Source organism: Taudactylus pleione, unplaced genomic scaffold, assembly GCF_031769625.1.
Source record: "Taudactylus pleione unplaced genomic scaffold, aTauple2 ptg000114l, whole genome shotgun sequence".
In the NCBI taxonomy this organism is placed as follows: domain Eukaryota; kingdom Metazoa; phylum Chordata; class Amphibia; order Anura; family Myobatrachidae; genus Taudactylus; species Taudactylus pleione.
In genome coordinates, this window is record NW_028284516.1 from 12516842 (window position 1) to 12538966 (window position 22125).

Below are 22125 nucleotides of genomic sequence, written 5' to 3' on the forward strand. Positions count from 1 at the left end.
CATTTCCAGTCTATTCTGAACACCTCACACCTCACAATAGTGTTTTTATGTCCAAAAGGTTGCACCGAGGTAGCTGGATGACTATGCTAAGCGACACGAGTGGGCGGCACAAACACGTGACCGATCTAGGAGTGACACTGCAGTGGCAGACAGGATGGCAGTTAGAAAAACTAGGCCCCAAACTGTACATAATGCAAAGAAAAAAAGAGGTGCAAGATGGAATTGTCCTTGGGCCCTCCCACCCACCCTTATGTTGTATAAACAGGACATGCACACTTTAACAAATCAATCATTTCAGCGCCAGGGTCTGCCACACAACTGTGGCTGAAATGATTGGTTCGTTTGGGCCCCCACAAAACAAGCTGGCAATTAATGTGTCCCTGCACAAACTGGCTCTACGGAGGCAAGATGTCATCCTCATCCTCCTCATCCACCGATTCCTCACCCTCTTCAGTGTGTACATCCTCATCCTCACAAAGTATTAACTCGTCCCCACTTGAATCCACCACCACAGGTCCCTCTGTACGTTCTGGAGGCTGGTCTCCCTGGAAGAGCTGATAATTCATTTTGATGAACATCATCTTCTCCACATTCTGTGGAAGCAACCTCCTACGCCTTTCGCTGACAAGGTTCCCGGCTGCACTAAACACTCTTTCGGAGTACACACTGGAGGGGGGGCAACTCAGGTAAAATAGAGCCAGTTTGTACAGGGGCCTCCAAATTGCCTCTTTTTCCTGCCAGTACAGGTATGGACTGTCTGACATGCCTACTTGGATGCTGTCACCGATGTAATCCTCCACCATTCTGTCAATGGTGACAGTATCATATGCAGTGACAGTAGACATGTCAGAAATTGTTGCCAGGTCCTTCAGTCCGGACCAGATGTCCAAACTTGGTCCTGCCTGCCCTGCATCACCGCCAGCGGGTTGCTTAGGATACCTAAGTTTTTTCCTGGCAGCCCCAGTTGCGGGAGAAAATGAAGAAGGAGCCGTTGACGTGTCACGTTCCGCTTCAGCTGACAGTGTGTTCACCAGCAGGTCTTTGCACCTCTGCAGGCTTGTGTCGGCCGGAAAGAGAGACACCACATAGGCTTTAAACCTAGGATCGAGCACGGTGGCCAAAATGTAGTGGTCTGATTTCAACAGATTGACCACCCTGGAATCCTGGCAAAGCGAATGAAGGGCTTCATCCACAAGTCCCACATGCCGAGCGGAATCGCTCCGTCTTAGCTCCTCCTTCACTTTCTCCAGCTGCTTCTGCAAAAGCCTGATGAGGGGAATGACCTGACTCAAGCTGGCAGTGTCTGAACTGACTTCACGTGTGGCAAGTTCGAAGGGCTGAAGAACCTTGCACAACACGGAAATCATTCTCCACTGCGCTTGAGTCAGGTGCATACCCCCTCCTTTGCCTATGTCATAGGTGGATGTATAGGCTTGTATGGCCTTTTGCTGCTCCTCCATCCTCTGAAGCATATAGAGGGTTGAGTTCCACCGCGTCACAACCTCTTGCTTCAGGTGATGGCGGGGCAGGTTCAAGAGTGTTTGCTGGCGCTCCAGTCTTCGGCACGCAGTCGCTGAATGGCGAAAGTGGCCAGAAATTTTTCGGGCCACCCAAAGCGTCTCCTGCACGCCCCTGTCGCTTTTCAGAAAATTCTGCACCACCAAGTTTATTGTGTGAGCAAAACATGGGACGTGCTGGAATTTGCCCAGATGTAATGCCCGCACAATATTGGTGGCGTTGTCAGATATCACAAATCCCCAGGAGAGTCTAAGTGGGGTAAGCCACTGGGCGATGATTTCCCTCAGTTTCTCTAAGAGGTTGTCGGCGGTGTGCCTCTTACTGAAACCGGTGATACACAGCGTAGCCTGCCTTGTAACGAGCTGGCGTTTCTGAGATGCTGCTACTGGTGACGCTGCTGCTGTTGCTGCGTAAGGTGATACATCTACCCAGTGGGCTGTCACAGTCATATAGTCCTTAGTCTGCCCTGTTCCACTTGTCCACATGTCCGTGGTTAAGTGGACATTGTGTACAACGGCATTTTTCAGGACACTGAGGACACTTTTTCTGACGTTTCTGTACAGTCTCGGTATCGCCTGCCTAGTGAAGTGGAATCTAGACGGGATTTGGAACCGGGGACACACTACCTCCATCAATTGTCTAAATCCCACTGCACTAATGGCGGATACCGGACGCACGTCTAACACCAACATAGCAGTCAAGGCCTCAGTTATACGTTTTGCTTCAGGATGACTGCTGTCGTACTTCATCCTCCTCGCTAAGGACTGTTGGAGGGTCAATTGTTTAGTAAAAGTAGTGGTGTTCCTACTTCCTCTCTGGGATGATGAACGACTCCCAGCAGCAGCAGCAACAGCAGCAGCGGCAGCAGTAGGCGTAGCAATGCAGGATCCTCCGGAGGAATCCCGGATAGGAGAGTCAGTCATGCCAGTGATATGGCCTGCAGGACTACTTCCGATCCTGACTAAGGAGGAAATTGACGAGGAGGGAGTTGACGGTGTGGTTTGCAGGCGCTTGGATACAACAGGACAACGGGATTTAGGTGTCCCTGGACTGCTTACGGTCTGAGCCAAAGTTTCTGAACTTGACAGTAACTTTTTATGAACGCGCTGCAGGTGCCGTATAAGGGAGGATGTTCCTAGGTGGTTGACGTCCCTACCCCTACTTATTTCACCTTTACATATGGTACATATGGCAAGACAGTTGTTGTCCGGATTTGGATAGAAATATTGCCAGACCAAAGAGGTGGAATGTTTGGTCTTCTGCCCAGGCATGACCGTGATGGGCTTTTTCATCCCACGGACAACAACTGTCTCCCCCGGAGCCTGATTTAAACAAACCACATCACCATCAGAATCCTCCTCGCCAACTTCCTCCTCAGCGCCAGCTACACCAGTATCCTCATCCTGTTGTACTTCAACAGTGACATCTTCAATTTGCATATCAGCAAGTGGACTGTGGGTGCTCCTTTCAGCACTTGCAGGGGGCGTGCAAATGGTGGAAAGAGCCACCTCTTCCCGTCCAGTGCTGGGAAGGTCAGGCATCGCAACCACCACCACACTTGGACTCTCCTTGGGGATTTGTGATATCTTCTTAGAAAGCACAGTTCTTCGCTGTGCTTTTGCCAGCTTAACTCTTTTGATTTTTTTAGTGGGAGGAGTGCTTCCATCGTCATGTGAAGCTGAACCACTAGTCATGAACATACTAGGGATCGACCTTAGCCGTTCCTTGCCACTCCGTGTCGTAAATGGCATATTGGCAAGTTTACGTTTCTCTTCAGCTGATTTAAATGTCTTTTTCAAGGTCATTTTCCTGAACTTTGCCATTTGGGATTGTATGTGCCCTCTACTATGACATTGGGCATCGGCCTTGGCAGACGACGTTGATGGCATGTTATCGTCTATGTCATGACTAGTGGCAGCAGCTTCAGCACTAGGAGGAAGTGGTTCTTGATCTTTCTCTATTTTATTTTTATCGGAGAAAGTTTGGTCCTCCATTTATGTTATATCGATTTGATATATACGTGCGGCTAAACACAGAAAATAATTTTTTTTTTGGTTTGGACTGGAGTGTACTTTGTGGGTTACAGCACCCTTTAACGGTCAAGCCAGCCGGCCCTTTACTTATGACACAGGCGCACTCTTGGCACTACTTTGTTGATGCACGTGCGGCTACTGCGCACACAATTCACAAACACAGAAAATAATTTTTTTTTGGTTTGGACTGGAGTGTACTTTCGGGGGTTACAGCACCCTTTAACGGTCAAGCCAGCCGGCCCTTTACTTATGACACAGGCGCACGCTTGGCACTACTTTGTTGATGCACGTGCGGCTACTGCGCACACAATTCACAAACACAGAAAATAATTTTTTTTTGGTTTGGACTGGAGTGTACTTTCGGGGGTTACAGCACCCTTTAACGGTCAAGCCAGCCGGCCCTTTACTTATGACACAGGCGCACTCTTGGCACTACTTTGTTGATGCACGTGCGGCTACTGCGCACACAATTCACAAACACAGAAAATATTTTTTTTTTAGGTTTGGACTGGAGTGTACTTTCGGGGGTTACAGCACCCTTAACGGTCAAGCCAGCCGGCCCTTTACTTATGACACAGGCGCACGCTTGGCACTACTTTGTTGATGCACGTGCGGCTACTGCGCACACAATTCACAAACACAGAAAATAATTTTTTTTTGGTTTGGACTGGAGTGTACTTTCGGAGGTTACAGCACCCTTTAACGGTCAAGCCAGCCGGCCCTTTACTTATGACACAGGCGCACGCTTGGCACTACTTTGTTGATGCACGTGCGGCTACTGCGCACACAATTCACAAACACAGAAAATAATTTTTTTTTTGGTTTGGACTGGAGTGTACTTTCGGGGGTTACAGCACCCTTAACGGTCAAGCCAGCCGGCCCTTTACTTATGACACAGGCGCACGCTTGGCACTACTTTGTTGATGCACGTGCGGCTACTGCGCACACAATTCACAAACACAGAAAATAATTTTTTTTTGGTTTGGACTGGAGTGTACTTTCGGGGGTTACAGCACCCTTTAACGGTCAAGCCAGCTGGCCCTTTACTTATGACACAGGCGCACGCTTGGCACTACTTTGTTGATGCACGTGCGGCTACTGCGCACACAATTCACAAACACAGAAAAAATTTTTTTTTTAGGTTTGGACTGGAGTGTACTTTCGGGGGTTACAGCACCCTTAACGGTCAAGCCAGCCGGCCCTTTACTTATGACACAGGCGCACGCTTGGCACTACTTTGTTGATGCACGTGCGGCTACTGCGCACACAATTCACAAACACAGAAAATAATTTTTTTTTTGGTTTGGACTGGAGTGTACTTTCGGGGGTTACAGCACCCTTAACGGTCAAGCCAGCCGGCCCTTTACTTATGACACAGGCGCACGCTTGGCACTACTTTGTTGATGCACGTGCGGCTACTGCGCACACAATTCACAAACACAGAAAATAATTTTTTTTTGGGTTTGGACTGGAGTGTACTTTCGGGGGTTACAGCACCCTTAACGGTCAAGCCAGCCGGCCCTTTACTTATGACACAGGCGCACGTTTGGCACTACTTTGTTGATGCACGTGCGGCTACTGCGCACACAATTCACAAACACAGAAAATAATTTTTTTTTTGGTTTGGACTGGAGTGTACTTTCGGGGGTTACAGCACCCTTAACGGTCAAGCCAGCCGGCCCTTTACTTATGACACAGGCGCACGTTTGGCACTACTTTGTTGATGCACGTGCGGCTACTGCGCACACAATTCACAAACACAGAAAATAATTTTTTTTTTGGTTTGGACTGGAGTGTACTTTCGGGGGTTACAGCACCCTTAACGATCAAGCCAGCCGGCCCTTTACTTATGACACAGGCGCACGCTTGGCACTACTTTGTTGATGCACGTGCGGCTACTGCGCACACAATTCACAAACACAGAAAATAATTTTTTTTTTGGTTTGGACTGGAGTGTACTTTCGGGGGTTACAGCACCCTTAACGGTCAAGCCAGCCGGCCCTTTACTTATGACACAGGCGCACGCTTGGCACTACTTTGTTGATGCACGTGCGGCTACTGCGCACACAATTCACAAACACAGAAAATAATTTTTTTTTGGTTTGGACTGGAGTGTACTTTCGGGGGTTACAGCACCCTTTAACGGTCAAGCCAGCCGGCCCTTTACTTATGACACAGGCGCACGCTTGGCACTACTTTGTTGATGCACGTGCGGCTACTGCGCACACAATTCACAAACACAGAAAATATATTATTTTTTTAGCACTTGGGGGGAGCACCCCTGATGGACAGAGCACCCCCTGGACAACACTACAGCACCCCTTTAGGACTGGGACACTGCACAGGACTTTGGAGTGGACACAGCCCCTATGGAGAACTGACTGCACAACACAGTCCAGCCAGCCCCTATGGACTTTGAAGTAGTGGACACAGCCCCTATTAACAACAGCAGCACAGCACAACACAGCCAGCCCCTATGGACTTTGAAGTAGTGGACAACAGCAGCACTACACTACACTACACTACACAGCACTAACTCCCACCCTCCCTCTTCACTGTCCACAGCCGAGTGAGAAAATGGCGCCGACGCGGGTACCTTATATAGGATCCAAAACCCGCGAGACTCGGAAGGCGGGATGATGACGTTTTGCCTCGATGTCAGATCCGAGTCAGGCGGGAAAAGTCGAGCCTGACTCGGATCGGACTCGGATCGGGGGGGCTCGGGGGGGTTCGGATTTCAGAAATCCGAACCCGCTCACCCCTAATATATATATATACTATTTCACAAAATATGTCCCGTCTCCTTAATGCGTGCGCAGTGGAAGCATAAGCAAATGCCCCAACGGCTCCTGCTACGAGGCAGACGGCACAGACACTGCCAGAGAGGAGGAGCACCCTGCGGCCTGAATGGGGTAAGTATGGGACTGGGGGTTGGGGTCAGATTTGAGCTGTGAGAGGGGTGGGGGGCAGAACAGCAGAGAGCAGAGGGCGGAATGGGGTGAGTGGGGAGAGACTGAGAACTCACTGGCACCAATACTTATACTTATTGCATCTATATAGATTGTGTTTGTGTGTATCCTCCACCCTCCAATATATGGACTAAACAGACTGACCTACTAAGTGTTTGCACCAGCACTTTACCAGACTTTTGTACTCAGCTAAGTCTTAGGGAATTTTTTAAAAAATATCTTTTAGTACTTTTTATTGATTGTATTGCTGCTCTCCCTTTTTTCCATTTTTCTCCCCTTTTTTATCGAAAACAATTTTTTTGTCTTTTGTGTGTAGATTTTACCCTGCTGTCCCTATTAAATATTTATATTATCAATATTTATTGCGGTCTTCTCTCTATATTAATTGAACCTCTAGGAAGAGAGCAACATCCATATTGATTAGCTATTTGTAGATAATCCGCACATCATTTAAAAAACATTTTTTTTTTCCCCTCACTCTGTGATAACACTGGATCACCTTATTGGAAAATATTAATTCATTATTACCAAGAAAACATCTGGTACGCACATATTAATTATTTGTTGTATGTTTACCATACGTCCACTAAATATATTACACTATTAGGCGCCTTTCCTTCTCTCCTACTTTCTCAGATCTACCTAGCTGTTTTGCTCAAACCAGCATTCTGAAGGAAAAGCAGCCATCTCTTATTTACGGAGAAGTGTGGTGTTCACTTTTTTAATGGACATATTGGAACACCTTTGCACACTGTTTGACTCTTTCAGTAAAATATACCAGGAAGCGTCAGGTGCCTAGACTATCGGTTCTGTATATATATATATATATATATATATATATATATATAAATGCAAAACTTCGCTGGCACTCCACAAGTGTAACCCAATACTTGCCCAGGTGCCATCCGAGGTAAGGAAATACCTTAGGTACAGGAAGGAAAACAGCAGCATTCAAGGGACTTAGGACAAAAAAGAGTAGACTTCACTACAGTGGGCAGATCAACATTTCAGTCAGCCAAGATTTTTATCGAGAACCATTTTTGTTCTATGTCCCGTGAGTGCCGCTGTTTTCCTTTATACTTTATATATATATATATATATATATATATATATATATATATATATATTAGGGGTGTGCACCGGCCACTTTTCGTGTTTTGTGTTTTGGTTTTCGATCTGGATCTTTCTTCGTGTTTTGGATCTGGATTGGTTTTGCCAAAACCACCCTTCCGTGTTTTGGGTTCTGGGTTTTGTGTTTTGGATCTGTATTTTTTTGAAAAAAAGCATAAAAACAGCTAAAATCACAGAATTTGTAGGTTTTTCTGCTCCTATGCTATTATTAACCTCAATAACCTTAATTTCCACTCATTTCCAGTCTATTCTGAACACCTCACACCTCACAATAGTGTTTTTATGTCCAAAAGGTTGCACCGAGGTAGCTGGATGACTATGCTAAGCGACACGAGTGGGCGGCACAAACACGTGACCCATCTAGGAGTGACACTGCAGTGGCAGACAGGATGGCAGTTAGAAAAACTAGGCCCCAAACTGTACATAATGCAAAGAAAAAAAGAGGTGCAAGATGGAATTGTCCTTGGGCCCTCCCACCCACCCTTATGTTGTATAAACAGGACATGCACACTTTAACAAATCAATCATTTCAGCGCCAGGGTCTGCCACACAACTGTGGCTGAAATGATTGGTTCGTTTGGGCCCCCACAAAACAAGCTGGCAATTAATGTGTCCCTGCACAAACTGGCTCTACGGAGGCAAGATGTCATCCTCATCCTCCTCATCCACCGATTCCTCACCCTCTTCAGTGTGTACATCCTCATCCTCACAAAGTATTAACTCGTCCCCACTTGAATCCACCACCACAGGTCCCTCTGTACGTTCTGGAGGCTGGTCTCCCTGGAAGAGCTGATAATTCATTTTGATGAACATCATCTTCTCCACATTCTGTGGAAGCAACCTCCTACGCCTTTCGCTGACAAGGTTCCCGGCTGCACTAAACACTCTTTCGGAGTACACACTGGAGGGGGGGCAACTCAGGTAAAATAGAGCCAGTTTGTACAGGGGCCTCCAAATTGCCTCTTTTTCCTGCCAGTACAGGTATGGACTGTCTGACATGCCTACTTGGATGCTGTCACCGATGTAATCCTCCACCATTCTGTCAATGGTGACAGTATCATATGCAGTGACAGTAGACATGTCAGAAATTGTTGCCAGGTCCTTCAGTCCGGACCAGATGTCCAAACTTGGTCCTGCCTGCCCTGCATCACCGCCAGCGGGTTGCTTAGGATACCTAAGTTTTTTCCTGGCAGCCCCAGTTGCGGGAGAAAATGAAGAAGGAGCCGTTGACGTGTCACGTTCCGCTTCAGCTGACAGTGTGTTCACCAGCAGGTCTTTGCACCTCTGCAGGCTTGTGTCGGCCGGAAAGAGAGACACCACATAGGCTTTAAACCTAGGATCGAGCACGGTGGCCAAAATGTAGTGGTCTGATTTCAACAGATTGACCACCCTGGAATCCTGGCAAAGCGAATGAAGGGCTTCATCCACAAGTCCCACATGCCGAGCGGAATCGCTCCGTCTTAGCTCCTCCTTCACTTTCTCCAGCTGCTTCTGCAAAAGCCTGATGAGGGGAATGACCTGACTCAAGCTGGCAGTGTCTGAACTGACTTCACGTGTGGCAAGTTCGAAGGGCTGAAGAACCTTGCACAACACGGAAATCATTCTCCACTGCGCTTGAGTCAGGTGCATACCCCCTCCTTTGCCTATGTCATAGGTGGATGTATAGGCTTGTATGGCCTTTTGCTGCTCCTCCATCCTCTGAAGCATATAGAGGGTTGAGTTCCACCGCGTCACAACCTCTTGCTTCAGGTGATGGCGGGGCAGGTTCAAGAGTGTTTGCTGGCGCTCCAGTCTTCGGCACGCAGTCGCTGAATGGCGAAAGTGGCCAGAAATTTTTCGGGCCACCCAAAGCGTCTCCTGCACACCCCTGTCGCTTTTCAGAAAATTCTGCACCACCAAGTTTATTGTGTGAGCAAAACATGGGACGTGCTGGAATTTGCCCAGATGTAATGCCCGCACAATATTGGTGGCGTTGTCAGATATCACAAATCCCCAGGAGAGTCTAAGTGGGGTAAGCCACTGGGCGATGATTTCCCTCAGTTTCTCTAAGAGGTTGTCGGCGGTGTGCCTCTTACTGAAACCGGTGATACACAGCGTAGCCTGCCTTGTAACGAGCTGGCGTTTCTGAGATGCTGCTACTGGTGACGCTGCTGCTGTTGCTGCGTAAGGTGATACATCTACCCAGTGGGCTGTCACAGTCATATAGTCCTTAGTCTGCCCTGTTCCACTTGTCCACATGTCCGTGGTTAAGTGGACATTGTGTACAACGGCATTTTTCAGGACACTGAGGACACTTTTTCTGACGTTTCTGTACAGTCTCGGTATCGCCTGCCTAGTGAAGTGGAATCTAGACGGGATTTGGAACCGGGGACACACTACCTCCATCAATTGTCTAAATCCCACTGCACTAATGGTGGATACCGGACGCACGTCTAACACCAACATAGCAGTCAAGGCCTCAGTTATACGTTTTGCTTCAGGATGACTGCTGTCGTACTTCATCCTCCTCGCTAAGGACTGTTGGAGGGTCAATTGTTTAGTAAAAGTAGTGGTGTTCCTACTTCCTCTCTGGGATGATGAACGACTCCCAGCAGCAGCAGCAACAGCAGCAGCGGCAGCAGTAGGCGTAGCAATGCAGGATCCTCCGGAGGAATCCCGGATAGGAGAGTCAGTCATGCCAGTGATATGGCCTGCAGGACTACTTCCGATCCTGACTAAGGAGGAAATTGACGAGGAGGGAGTTGACGGTGTGGTTTGCAGGCGCTTGGATACAACAGGACAACGGGATTTAGGTGTCCCTGGACTGCTTACGGTCTGAGCCAAAGTTTCTGAACTTGACAGTAACTTTTTATGAACGCGCTGCAGGTGCCGTATAAGGGAGGATGTTCCTAGGTGGTTGACGTCCCTACCCCTACTTATTTCACCTTTACATATGGTACATATGGCAAGACAGTTGTTGTCCGGATTTGGATAGAAATATTGCCAGACCAAAGAGGTGGAATGTTTGGTCTTCTGCCCAGGCATGACCGTGATGGGCTTTTTCATCCCACGGACAACAACTGTCTCCCCCGGAGCCTGATTTAAACAAACCACATCACCATCAGAATCCTCCTCGCCAACTTCCTCCTCAGCGCCAGCTACACCAGTATCCTCATCCTGTTGTACTTCAACAGTGACATCTTCAATTTGCATATCAGCAAGTGGACTGTGGGTGCTCCTTTCAGCACTTGCAGGGGGCGTGCAAATGGTGGAAAGAGCCACCTCTTCCCGTCCAGTGCTGGGAAGGTCAGGCATCGCAACCACCACCACACTTGGACTCTCCTTGGGGATTTGTGATATCTTCTTAGAAAGCACAGTTCTTCGCTGTGCTTTTGCCAGCTTAACTCTTTTGATTTTTTTAGTGGGAGGAGTGCTTCCATCGTCATGTGAAGCTGAACCACTAGTCATGAACATACTAGGGATCGACCTTAGCCGTTCCTTGCCACTCCGTGTCGTAAATGGCATATTGGCAAGTTTACGTTTCTCTTCAGCTGATTTAAATGTCTTTTTCAAGGTCATTTTCCTGAACTTTGCCATTTGGGATTGTATGTGCCCTCTACTATGACATTGGGCATCGGCCTTGGCAGACGACGTTGATGGCATGTTATCGTCTATGTCATGACTAGTGGCAGCAGCTTCAGCACTAGGAGGAAGTGGTTCTTGATCTTTCTCTATTTTATTTTTATCGGAGAAAGTTTGGTCCTCCATTTATGTTATATCGATTTGATATATACGTGCGGCTAAACACAGAAAATAATTTTTTTTTTGGTTTGGACTGGAGTGTACTTTGTGGGTTACAGCACCCTTTAACGGTCAAGCCAGCCGGCCCTTTACTTATGACACAGGCGCACTCTTGGCACTACTTTGTTGATGCACGTGCGGCTACTGCGCACACAATTCACAAACACAGAAAATAATTTTTTTTTGGTTTGGACTGGAGTGTACTTTCGGGGGTTACAGCACCCTTTAACGGTCAAGCCAGCCGGCCCTTTACTTATGACACAGGCGCACGCTTGGCACTACTTTGTTGATGCACGTGCGGCTACTGCGCACACAATTCACAAACACAGAAAATAATTTTTTTTTGGTTTGGACTGGAGTGTACTTTCGGGGGTTACAGCACCCTTTAACGGTCAAGCCAGCCGGCCCTTTACTTATGACACAGGCGCACTCTTGGCACTACTTTGTTGATGCACGTGCGGCTACTGCGCACACAATTCACAAACACAGAAAATATTTTTTTTTTAGGTTTGGACTGGAGTGTACTTTCGGGGGTTACAGCACCCTTAACGGTCAAGCCAGCCGGCCCTTTACTTATGACACAGGCGCACGCTTGGCACTACTTTGTTGATGCACGTGCGGCTACTGCGCACACAATTCACAAACACAGAAAATAATTTTTTTTTGGTTTGGACTGGAGTGTACTTTTGGAGGGTACAGCACCCTTTAACGGTCAAGCCAGCCGGCCCTTTACTTATGACACAGGCGCACGCTTGGCACTACTTTGTTGATGCACGTGCGGCTACTGCGCACACAATTCACAAACACAGAAAATAATTTTTTTTTTGGTTTGGACTGGAGTGTACTTTCGGGGGTTACAGCACCCTTAACGGTCAAGCCAGCCGGCCCTTTACTTATGACACAGGCGCACGCTTGGCACTACTTTGTTGATGCACGTGCGGCTACTGCGCACACAATTCACAAACACAGAAAATAATTTTTTTTTGGTTTGGACTGGAGTGTACTTTCGGGGGTTACAGCACCCTTTAACGGTCAAGCCAGCTGGCCCTTTACTTATGACACAGGCGCACGCTTGGCACTACTTTGTTGATGCACGTGCGGCTACTGCGCACACAATTCACAAACACAGAAAAAAATTTTTTTTTAGGTTTGGACTGGAGTGTACTTTCGGGGGTTACAGCACCCTTAACGGTCAAGCCAGCCGGCCCTTTACTTATGACACAGGCGCACGCTTGGCACTACTTTGTTGATGCACGTGCGGCTACTGCGCACACAATTCACAAACACAGAAAATAATTTTTTTTTTGGTTTGGACTGGAGTGTACTTTCGGGGGTTACAGCACCCTTAACGGTCAAGCCAGCCGGCCCTTTACTTATGACACAGGCGCACGCTTGGCACTACTTTGTTGATGCACGTGCGGCTACTGCGCACACAATTCACAAACACAGAAAATAATTTTTTTTTGGGTTTGGACTGGAGTGTACTTTCGGGGGTTACAGCACCCTTAACGGTCAAGCCAGCCGGCCCTTTACTTATGACACAGGCGCACGTTTGGCACTACTTTGTTGATGCACGTGCGGCTACTGCGCACACAATTCACAAACACAGAAAATAATTTTTTTTTTGGTTTGGACTGGAGTGTACTTTCGGGGGTTACAGCACCCTTAACGGTCAAGCCAGCCGGCCCTTTACTTATGACACAGGCGCACGTTTGGCACTACTTTGTTGATGCACGTGCGGCTACTGCGCACACAATTCACAAACACAGAAAATAATTTTTTTTTTGGTTTGGACTGGAGTGTACTTTCGGGGGTTACAGCACCCTTAACGATCAAGCCAGCCGGCCCTTTACTTATGACACAGGCGCACGCTTGGCACTACTTTGTTGATGCACGTGCGGCTACTGCGCACACAATTCACAAACACAGAAAATAATTTTTTTTTTTGGTTTGGACTGGAGTGTACTTTCGGGGGTTACAGCACCCTTAACGGTCAAGCCAGCCGGCCCTTTACTTATGACACAGGCGCACGCTTGGCACTACTTTGTTGATGCACGTGCGGCTACTGCGCACACAATTCACAAACACAGAAAATAATTTTTTTTTGGTTTGGACTGGAGTGTACTTTCGGGGGTTACAGCACCCTTTAACGGTCAAGCCAGCCGGCCCTTTACTTATGACACAGGCGCACGCTTGGCACTACTTTGTTGATGCACGTGCGGCTACTGCGCACACAATTCACAAACACAGAAAATATATTATTTTTTTAGCACTTGGGGGGAGCACCCCTGATGGACAGAGCACCCCCTGGACAACACTACAGCACCCCTTTAGGACTGGGACACTGCACAGGACTTTGGAGTGGACACAGCCCCTATGGAGAACTGACTGCACAACACAGTCCAGCCAGCCCCTATGGACTTTGAAGTAGTGGACACAGCCCCTATTAACAACAGCAGCACAGCACAACACAGCCAGCCCCTATGGACTTTGAAGTAGTGGACAACAGCAGCACTACACTACACTACACTACACAGCACTAACTCCCACCCTCCCTCTTCACTGTCCACAGCCGAGTGAGAAAATGGCGCCGACGCGGGTACCTTATATAGGATCCAAAACCCGCGAGACTCGGAAGGCGGGATGATGACGTTTTGCCTCGATGTCAGATCCGAGTCAGGCGGGAAAAGTCGAGCCTGACTCGGATCGGACTCGGATCGGGGGGGCTCGGGGGGGTTCGGATTTCAGAAATCCGAACCCGCTCACCCCTAATATATATATATACTATTTCACAAAATATGTCCCGTCTCCTTAATGCGTGCGCAGTGGAAGCATAAGCAAATGCCCCAACGGCTCCTGCTACGAGGCAGACGGCACAGACACTGCCAGAGAGGAGGAGCACCCTGCGGCCTGAATGGGGTAAGTATGGGACTGGGGGTTGGGGTCAGATTTGAGCTGTGAGAGGGGTGGGGGGCAGAACAGCAGAGAGCAGAGGGCGGAATGGGGTGAGTGGGGAGAGACTGAGAACTCACTGGCACCAATACTTATACTTATTGCATCTATATAGATTGTGTTTGTGTGTATCCTCCACCCTCCAATATATGGACTAAACAGACTGACCTACTAAGTGTTTGCACCAGCACTTTACCAGACTTTTGTACTCAGCTAAGTCTTAGGGAATTTTTTAAAAAATATCTTTTAGTACTTTTTATTGATTGTATTGCTGCTCTCCCTTTTTTCCATTTTTCTCCCCTTTTTTATCGAAAACAATTTTTTTGTCTTTTGTGTGTAGATTTTACCCTGCTGTCCCTATTAAATATTTATATTATCAATATTTATTGCGGTCTTCTCTCTATATTAATTGAACCTCTAGGAAGAGAGCAACATCCATATTGATTAGCTATTTGTAGATAATCCGCACATCATTTAAAAAACATTTTTTTTTTCCCCTCACTCTGTGATAACACTGGATCACCTTATTGGAAAATATTAATTCATTATTACCAAGAAAACATCTGGTACGCACATATTAATTATTTGTTGTATGTTTACCATACGTCCACTAAATATATTACACTATTAGGCGCCTTTCCTTCTCTCCTACTTTCTCAGATCTACCTAGCTGTTTTGCTCAAACCAGCATTCTGAAGGAAAAGCAGCCATCTCTTATTTACGGAGAAGTGTGGTGTTCACTTTTTTAATGGACATATTGGAACACCTTTGCACACTGTTTGACTCTTTCAGTAAAATATACCAGGAAGCGTCAGGTGCCTAGACTATCGGTTCTGTATATATATATATATATATATATATAAATGCAAAACTTCGCTGGCACTCCACAAGTGTAACCCAATACTTGCCCAGGTGCCATCCGAGGTAAGGAAATACCTTAGGTACAGGAAGGAAAACAGCAGCATTCAAGGGACTTAGGACAAAAAAGAGTAGACTTCACTACAGTGGGCAGATCAACATTTCAGTCAGCCAAGATTTTTATCGAGAACCTTTTTTGTTCTATGTCCCGTGAGTGCCGCTGTTTTCCTTTATACTTTATATATATATATATATATATATATATATATATATTAGGGGTGTGCACCGGCCACTTTTCGTGTTTTGTGTTTTGGTTTTCGATCTGGATCTTTCTTCGTGTTTTGGATCTGGATTGGTTTTGCCAAAACCACCCTTCCGTGTTTTGGGTTCTGGGTTTTGTGTTTTGGATCTGTATTTTTTTGAAAAAAAGCATAAAAACAGCTAAAATCACAGAATTTGTAGGTTTTTCTGCTCCTATGCTATTATTAACCTCAATAACCTTAATTTCCACTCATTTCCAGTCTATTCTGAACACCTCACACCTCACAATAGTGTTTTTATGTCCAAAAGGTTGCACCGAGGTAGCTGGATGACTATGCTAAGCGACACGAGTGGGCGGCACAAACACGTGACCCATCTAGGAGTGACACTGCAGTGGCAGACAGGATGGCAGTTAGAAAAACTAGGCCCCAAACTGTACATAATGCAAAGAAAAAAAGAGGTGCAAGATGGAATTGTCCTTGGGCCCTCCCACCCACCCTTATGTTGTATAAACAGGACATGCACACTTTAACAAATCAATCATTTCAGCGCCAGGGTCTGCCACACAACTGTGGCTGAAATGATTGGTTCGTTTGGGCCCCCACAAAACAAGCTGGCAATTAATGTGTCCCTGCACAAACTGGCTCTACGGAGGCAAGATGTCATCCTCATCCTCCTCATCCACCGATTCCTCACCCTCTTCAGTGTGTACATCCTCATCCTCACAAAGTATTAACTCGTCCCCACTTGAATCCACCACCACAGGTCCCTCTGTACGTTCTGGAGGCTGGTCTCCCTGGAAGAGCTGATAATTCATTTTGATGAACATCATCTTCTCCACATTCTGTGGAAGCAACCTCCTACGCCTTTCGCTGACAAGGTTCCCGGCTGCACTAAACACTCTTTCGGAGTACACACTGGAGGGGGGGCAACTCAGGTAAAATAGAGCCAGTTTGTACAGGGGCCTCCAAATTGCCTCTTTTTCCTGCCAGTACAGGTATGGACTGTCTGACATGCCTACTTGGATGCTGTCACCGATGTAATCCTCCACCATTCTGTCAATGGTGACAGTATCATATGCAGTGACAGTAGACATGTCAGAAATTGTTGCCAGGTCCTTCAGTCCGGACCAGATGTCCAAACTTGGTCCTGCCTGCCCTGCATCACCGCCAGCGGGTTGCTTAGGATACCTAAGTTTTTTCCTGGCAGCCCCAGTTGCGGGAGAAAATGAAGAAGGAGCCGTTGACGTGTCACGTTCCGCTTCAGCTGACAGTGTGTTCACCAGCAGGTCTTTGCACCTCTGCAGGCTTGTGTCGGCCGGAAAGAGAGACACCACATAGGCTTTAAACCTAGGATCGAGCACGGTGGCCAAAATGTAGTGGTCTGATTTCAACAGATTGACCACCCTGGAATCCTGGCAAAGCGAATGAAGGGCTTCATCCACAAGTCCCACATGCCGAGCGGAATCGCTCCGTCTTAGCTCCTCCTTCACTTTCTCCAGCTGCTTCTGCAAAAGCCTGATGAGGGGAATGACCTGACTCAAGCTGGCAGTGTCTGAACTGACTTCACGTGTGGCAAGTTCGAAGGGCTGAAGAACCTTGCACAACACGGAAATCATTCTCCACTGCGCTTGAGTCAGGTGCATACCCCCTCCTTTGCCTATGTCATAGGTGGATGTATAGGCTTGTATGGCCTTTTGCTGCTCCTCCATCCTCTGAAGCATATAGAGGGTTGAGTTCCACCGCGTCACAACCTCTTGCTTCAGGTGATGGCGGGGCAGGTTCAAGAGTGTTTGCTGGTGCTCCAGTCTTCGGCACGCAGTCGCTGAATGGCGAAAGTGGCCAGAAATTTTTCGGGCCACCCAAAGCGTCTCCTGCACGCCCCTGTCGCTTTTCAGAAAATTCTGCACCACCAAGTTTATTGTGTGAGCAAAACATGGGACGTGCTGGAATTTGCCCAGATGTAATGCCCGCACAATATTGGTGGCGTTGTCAGATATCACAAATCCCCAGGAGAGTCTAAGTGGGGTAAGCCACTGGGCGATGATTTCCCTCAGTTTCTCTAAGAGGTTGTCGGCGGTGTGCCTCTTACTGAAACCGGTGATACACAGCGTAGCCTGCCTTGTAACGAGCTGGCGTTTCTGAGATGCTGCTACTGGTGACGCTGCTGCTGTTGCTGCGTAAGGTGATACATCTACCCAGTGGGCTGTCACAGTCATATAGTCCTTAGTCTGCCCTGTTCCACTTGTCCACATGTCCGTGGTTAAGTGGACATTGTGTACAACGGCATTTTTCAGGACACTGAGGACACTTTTTCTGACGTTTCTGTACAGTCTCGGTATCGCCTGCCTAGTGAAGTGGAATCTAGACGGGATTTGGAACCGGGGACACACTACCTCCATCAATTGTCTAAATCCCACTGCACTAATGGCGGATACCGGACGCACGTCTAACACCAACATAGCAGTCAAGGCCTCAGTTATACGTTTTGCTTCAGGATGACTGCTGTCGTACTTCATCCTCCTCGCTAAGGACTGTTGGAGGGTCAATTGTTTAGTAAAAGTAGTGGTGTTCCTACTTCCTCTCTGGGATGATGAACGACTCCCAGCAGCAGCAGCAACAGCAGCAGCGGCAGCAGTAGGCGTAGCAATGCAGGATCCTCCGGAGGAATCCCGGATAGGAGAATCAGTCATGCCAGTGATATGGCCTGCAGGACTACTTCCGATCCTGACTAAGGAGGAAATTGACGAGGAGGGAGTTGACGGTGTGGTTTGCAGGCGCTTGGATACAACAGGACAACGGGATTTAGGTGTCCCTGGACTGCTTACGGTCTGAGCCAAAGTTTCTGAACTTGACAGTAACTTTTTATGAACGCGCTGCAGGTGCCGTATAAGGGAGGATGTTCCTAGGTGGTTGACGTCCCTACCCCTACTTATTTCACCTTTACATATGGTACATATGGCAAGACAGTTGTTGTCCGGATTTGGATAGAAATATTGCCAGACCAAAGAGGTGGAATGTTTGGTCTTCTGCCCAGGCATGACCGTGATGGGCTTTTTCATCCCACGGACAACAACTGTCTCCCCCGGAGCCTGATTTAAACAAACCACATCACCATCAGAATCCTCCTCGCCAACTTCCTCCTCAGCGCCAGCTACACCAGTATCCTCATCCTGTTGTACTTCAACAGTGACATCTTCAATTTGCATATCAGCAAGTGGACTGTGGGTGCTCCTTTCAGCACTTGCAGGGGGCGTGCAAATGGTGGAAAGAGCCACCTCTTCCCGTCCAGTGCTGGGAAGGTCAGGCATCGCAACCACCACCACACTTGGACTCTCCTTGGGGATTTGTGATATCTTCTTAGAAAGCACAGTTCTTCGCTGTGCTTTTGCCAGCTTAACTCTTTTGATTTTTTTAGTGGGAGGAGTGCTTCCATCGTCATGTGAAGCTGAACCACTAGTCATGAACATACTAGGGATCGACCTTAGCCGTTCCTTGCCACTCCGTGTCGTAAATGGCATATTGGCAAGTTTACGTTTCTCTTCAGCTGATTTAAATGTCTTTTTCAAGGTCATTTTCCTGAACTTTGCCATTTGGGATTGTATGTGCCCTCTACTATGACATTGGGCATCGGCCTTGGCAGACGACGTTGATGGCATGTTATCGTCTATGTCATGACTAGTGGCAGCAGCTTCAGCACTAGGAGGAAGTGGTTCTTGATCTTTCTCTATTTTATTTTTATCGGAGAAAGTTTGGTCCTCCATTTATGTTATATCGATTTGATATATACGTGCGGCTAAACACAGAAAATAATTTTTTTTTTGGTTTGGACTGGAGTGTACTTTGTGGGTTACAGCACCCTTTAACGGTCAAGCCAGCCGGCCCTTTACTTATGACACAGGCGCACTCTTGGCACTACTTTGTTGATGCACGTGCGGCTACTGCGCACACAATTCACAAACACAGAAAATAATTTTTTTTTGGTTTGGACTGGAGTGTACTTTCGGGGGTTACAGCACCCTTTAACGGTCAAGCCAGCCGGCCCTTTACTTATGACACAGGCGCACGCTTGGCACTACTTTGTTGATGCACGTGCGGCTACTGCGCACACAATTCACAAACACAGAAAATAATTTTTTTTTGGTTTGGACTGGAGTGTACTTTCGGGGGTTACAGCACCCTTTAACGGTCAAGCCAGCCGGCCCTTTACTTATGACACAGGCGCACTCTTGGCACTACTTTGTTGATGCACGTGCGGCTACTGCGCACACAATTCACAAACACAGAAAATATTTTTTTTTTAGGTTTGGACTGGAGTGTACTTTCGGGGGTTACAGCACCCTTAACGGTCAAGCCAGCCGGCCCTTTACTTATGACACAGGCGCACGCTTGGCACTACTTTGTTGATGCACGTGCGGCTACTGCGCACACAATTCACAAACACAGAAAATAATTTTTTTTTGGTTTGGACTGGAGTGTACTTTCGGAGGTTACAGCACCCTTTAACGGTCAAGCCAGCCGGCCCTTTACTTATGACACAGGCGCACGCTTGGCACTACTTTGTTGATGCACGTGCGGCTACTGCGCACACAATTCACAAACACAGAAAATAATTTTTTTTTTGGTTTGGACTGGAGTGTACTTTCGGGGGTTACAGCACCCTTAACGGTCAAGCCAGCCGGCCCTTTACTTATGACACAGGCGCACGCTTGGCACTACTTTGTTGATGCACGTGCGGCTACTGCGCACACAATTCACAAACACAGAAAATAATTTTTTTTTAGGTTTGGACTGGAGTGTACTTTCAGGGGTTACAGCACCCTTAACGGTCAAGCCAGCCGGCCCTTTACTTATGACACAGGCGCACGCTTGGCACTACTTTGTTGATGCACGTGCGGCTACTGCGCACACAATTCACAAACACAGAAAATAATTTTTTTTTGGTTTGGACTGGAGTGTACTTTCGGGGGTTACAGCACCCTTTAACGGTCAAGCCAGCTGGCCCTTTACTTATGACACAGGCGCACGCTTGGCACTACTTTGTTGATGCACGTGCGGCTACTGCGCACACAATTCACAAACACAGAAAATAATTTTTTTTTAGGTTTGGACTGGAGTGTACTTTCGGGGGTTACAGCACCCTTAACGGTCAAGCCAGCCGGCCCTTTACTTATGACACAGGCGCACGCTTGGCACTACTTTGTTGATGCACGTGCGGCTACTGCGCACACAATTCACAAACACAGAAAATAATTTTTTTTTTGGTTTGGACTGGAGTGTACTTTCGGGGGTTACAGCACCCTTAACGGTCAAGCCAGCCGGCCCTTTACTTATGACACAGGCGCACGCTTGGCACTACTTTGTTGATGCACGTGCGGCTACTGCGCACACAATTCACAAACACAGAAAATAATTTTTTTTTGGGTTTGGACTGGAGTGTACTTTCGGGGGTTACAGCACCCTTAACGGTCAAGCCAGCCGGCCCTTTACTTATGACACAGGCGCACGTTTGGCACTACTTTGTTGATGCACGTGCGGCTACTGCGCACACAATTCACAAACACAGAAAATAATTTTTTTTTTGGTTTGGACTGGAGTGTACTTTCGGGGGTTACAGCACCCTTAACGGTCAAGCCAGCCGGCCCTTTACTTATGACACAGGCGCACATTTGGCACTACTTTGTTGATGCACGTGCGGCTACTGCGCACACAATTCACAAACACAGAAAATAATTTTTTTTTTGGTTTGGACTGGAGTGTACTTTCGGGGGTTACAGCACCCTTAACGATCAAGCCAGCCGGCCCTTTACTTATGACACAGGCGCACGCTTGGCACTACTTTGTTGATGCACGTGCGGCTACTGCGCACACAATTCACAAACACAGAAAATAATTTTTTTTTTGGTTTGGACTGGAGTGTACTTTCGGGGGTTACAGCACCCTTAACGGTCAAGCCAGCCGGCCCTTTACTTATGACACAGGCGCACGCTTGGCACTACTTTGTTGATGCACGTGCGGCTACTGCGCACACAATTCACAAACACAGAAAATAATTTTTTTTTGGTTTGGACTGGAGTGTACTTTCGGGGGTTACAGCACCCTTTAACGGTCAAGCCAGCCGGCCCTTTACTTATGACACAGGCGCACGCTTGGCACTACTTTGTTGATGCACGTGCGGCTACTGCGCACACAATTCACAAACACAGAAAATATATTATTTTTTTTAGCACTTGGGGGGAGCACCCCTGATGGACAGAGCACCCCCTGGACAACACTACAGCACCCCTTTAGGACTGGGACACTGCACAGGACTTTGGAGTGGACACAGCCCCTATGGAGAACTGACTGCACAACACAGTCCAGCCAGCCCCTATGGACTTTGAAGTAGTGGACACAGCCCCTATTAACAACAGCAGCACAGCACAACACAGCCAGCCCCTATGGACTTTGAAGTAGTGGACAACAGCAGCACTACACTACACTACACTACACAGCACTAACTCCCACCCTCCCTCTTCACTGTCCACAGCCGAGTGAGAAAATGGCGCCGACGCGGGTACCTTATATAGGATCCAAAACCCGCGAGACTCGGAAGGCGGGATGATGACGTTTTGCCTCGATGTC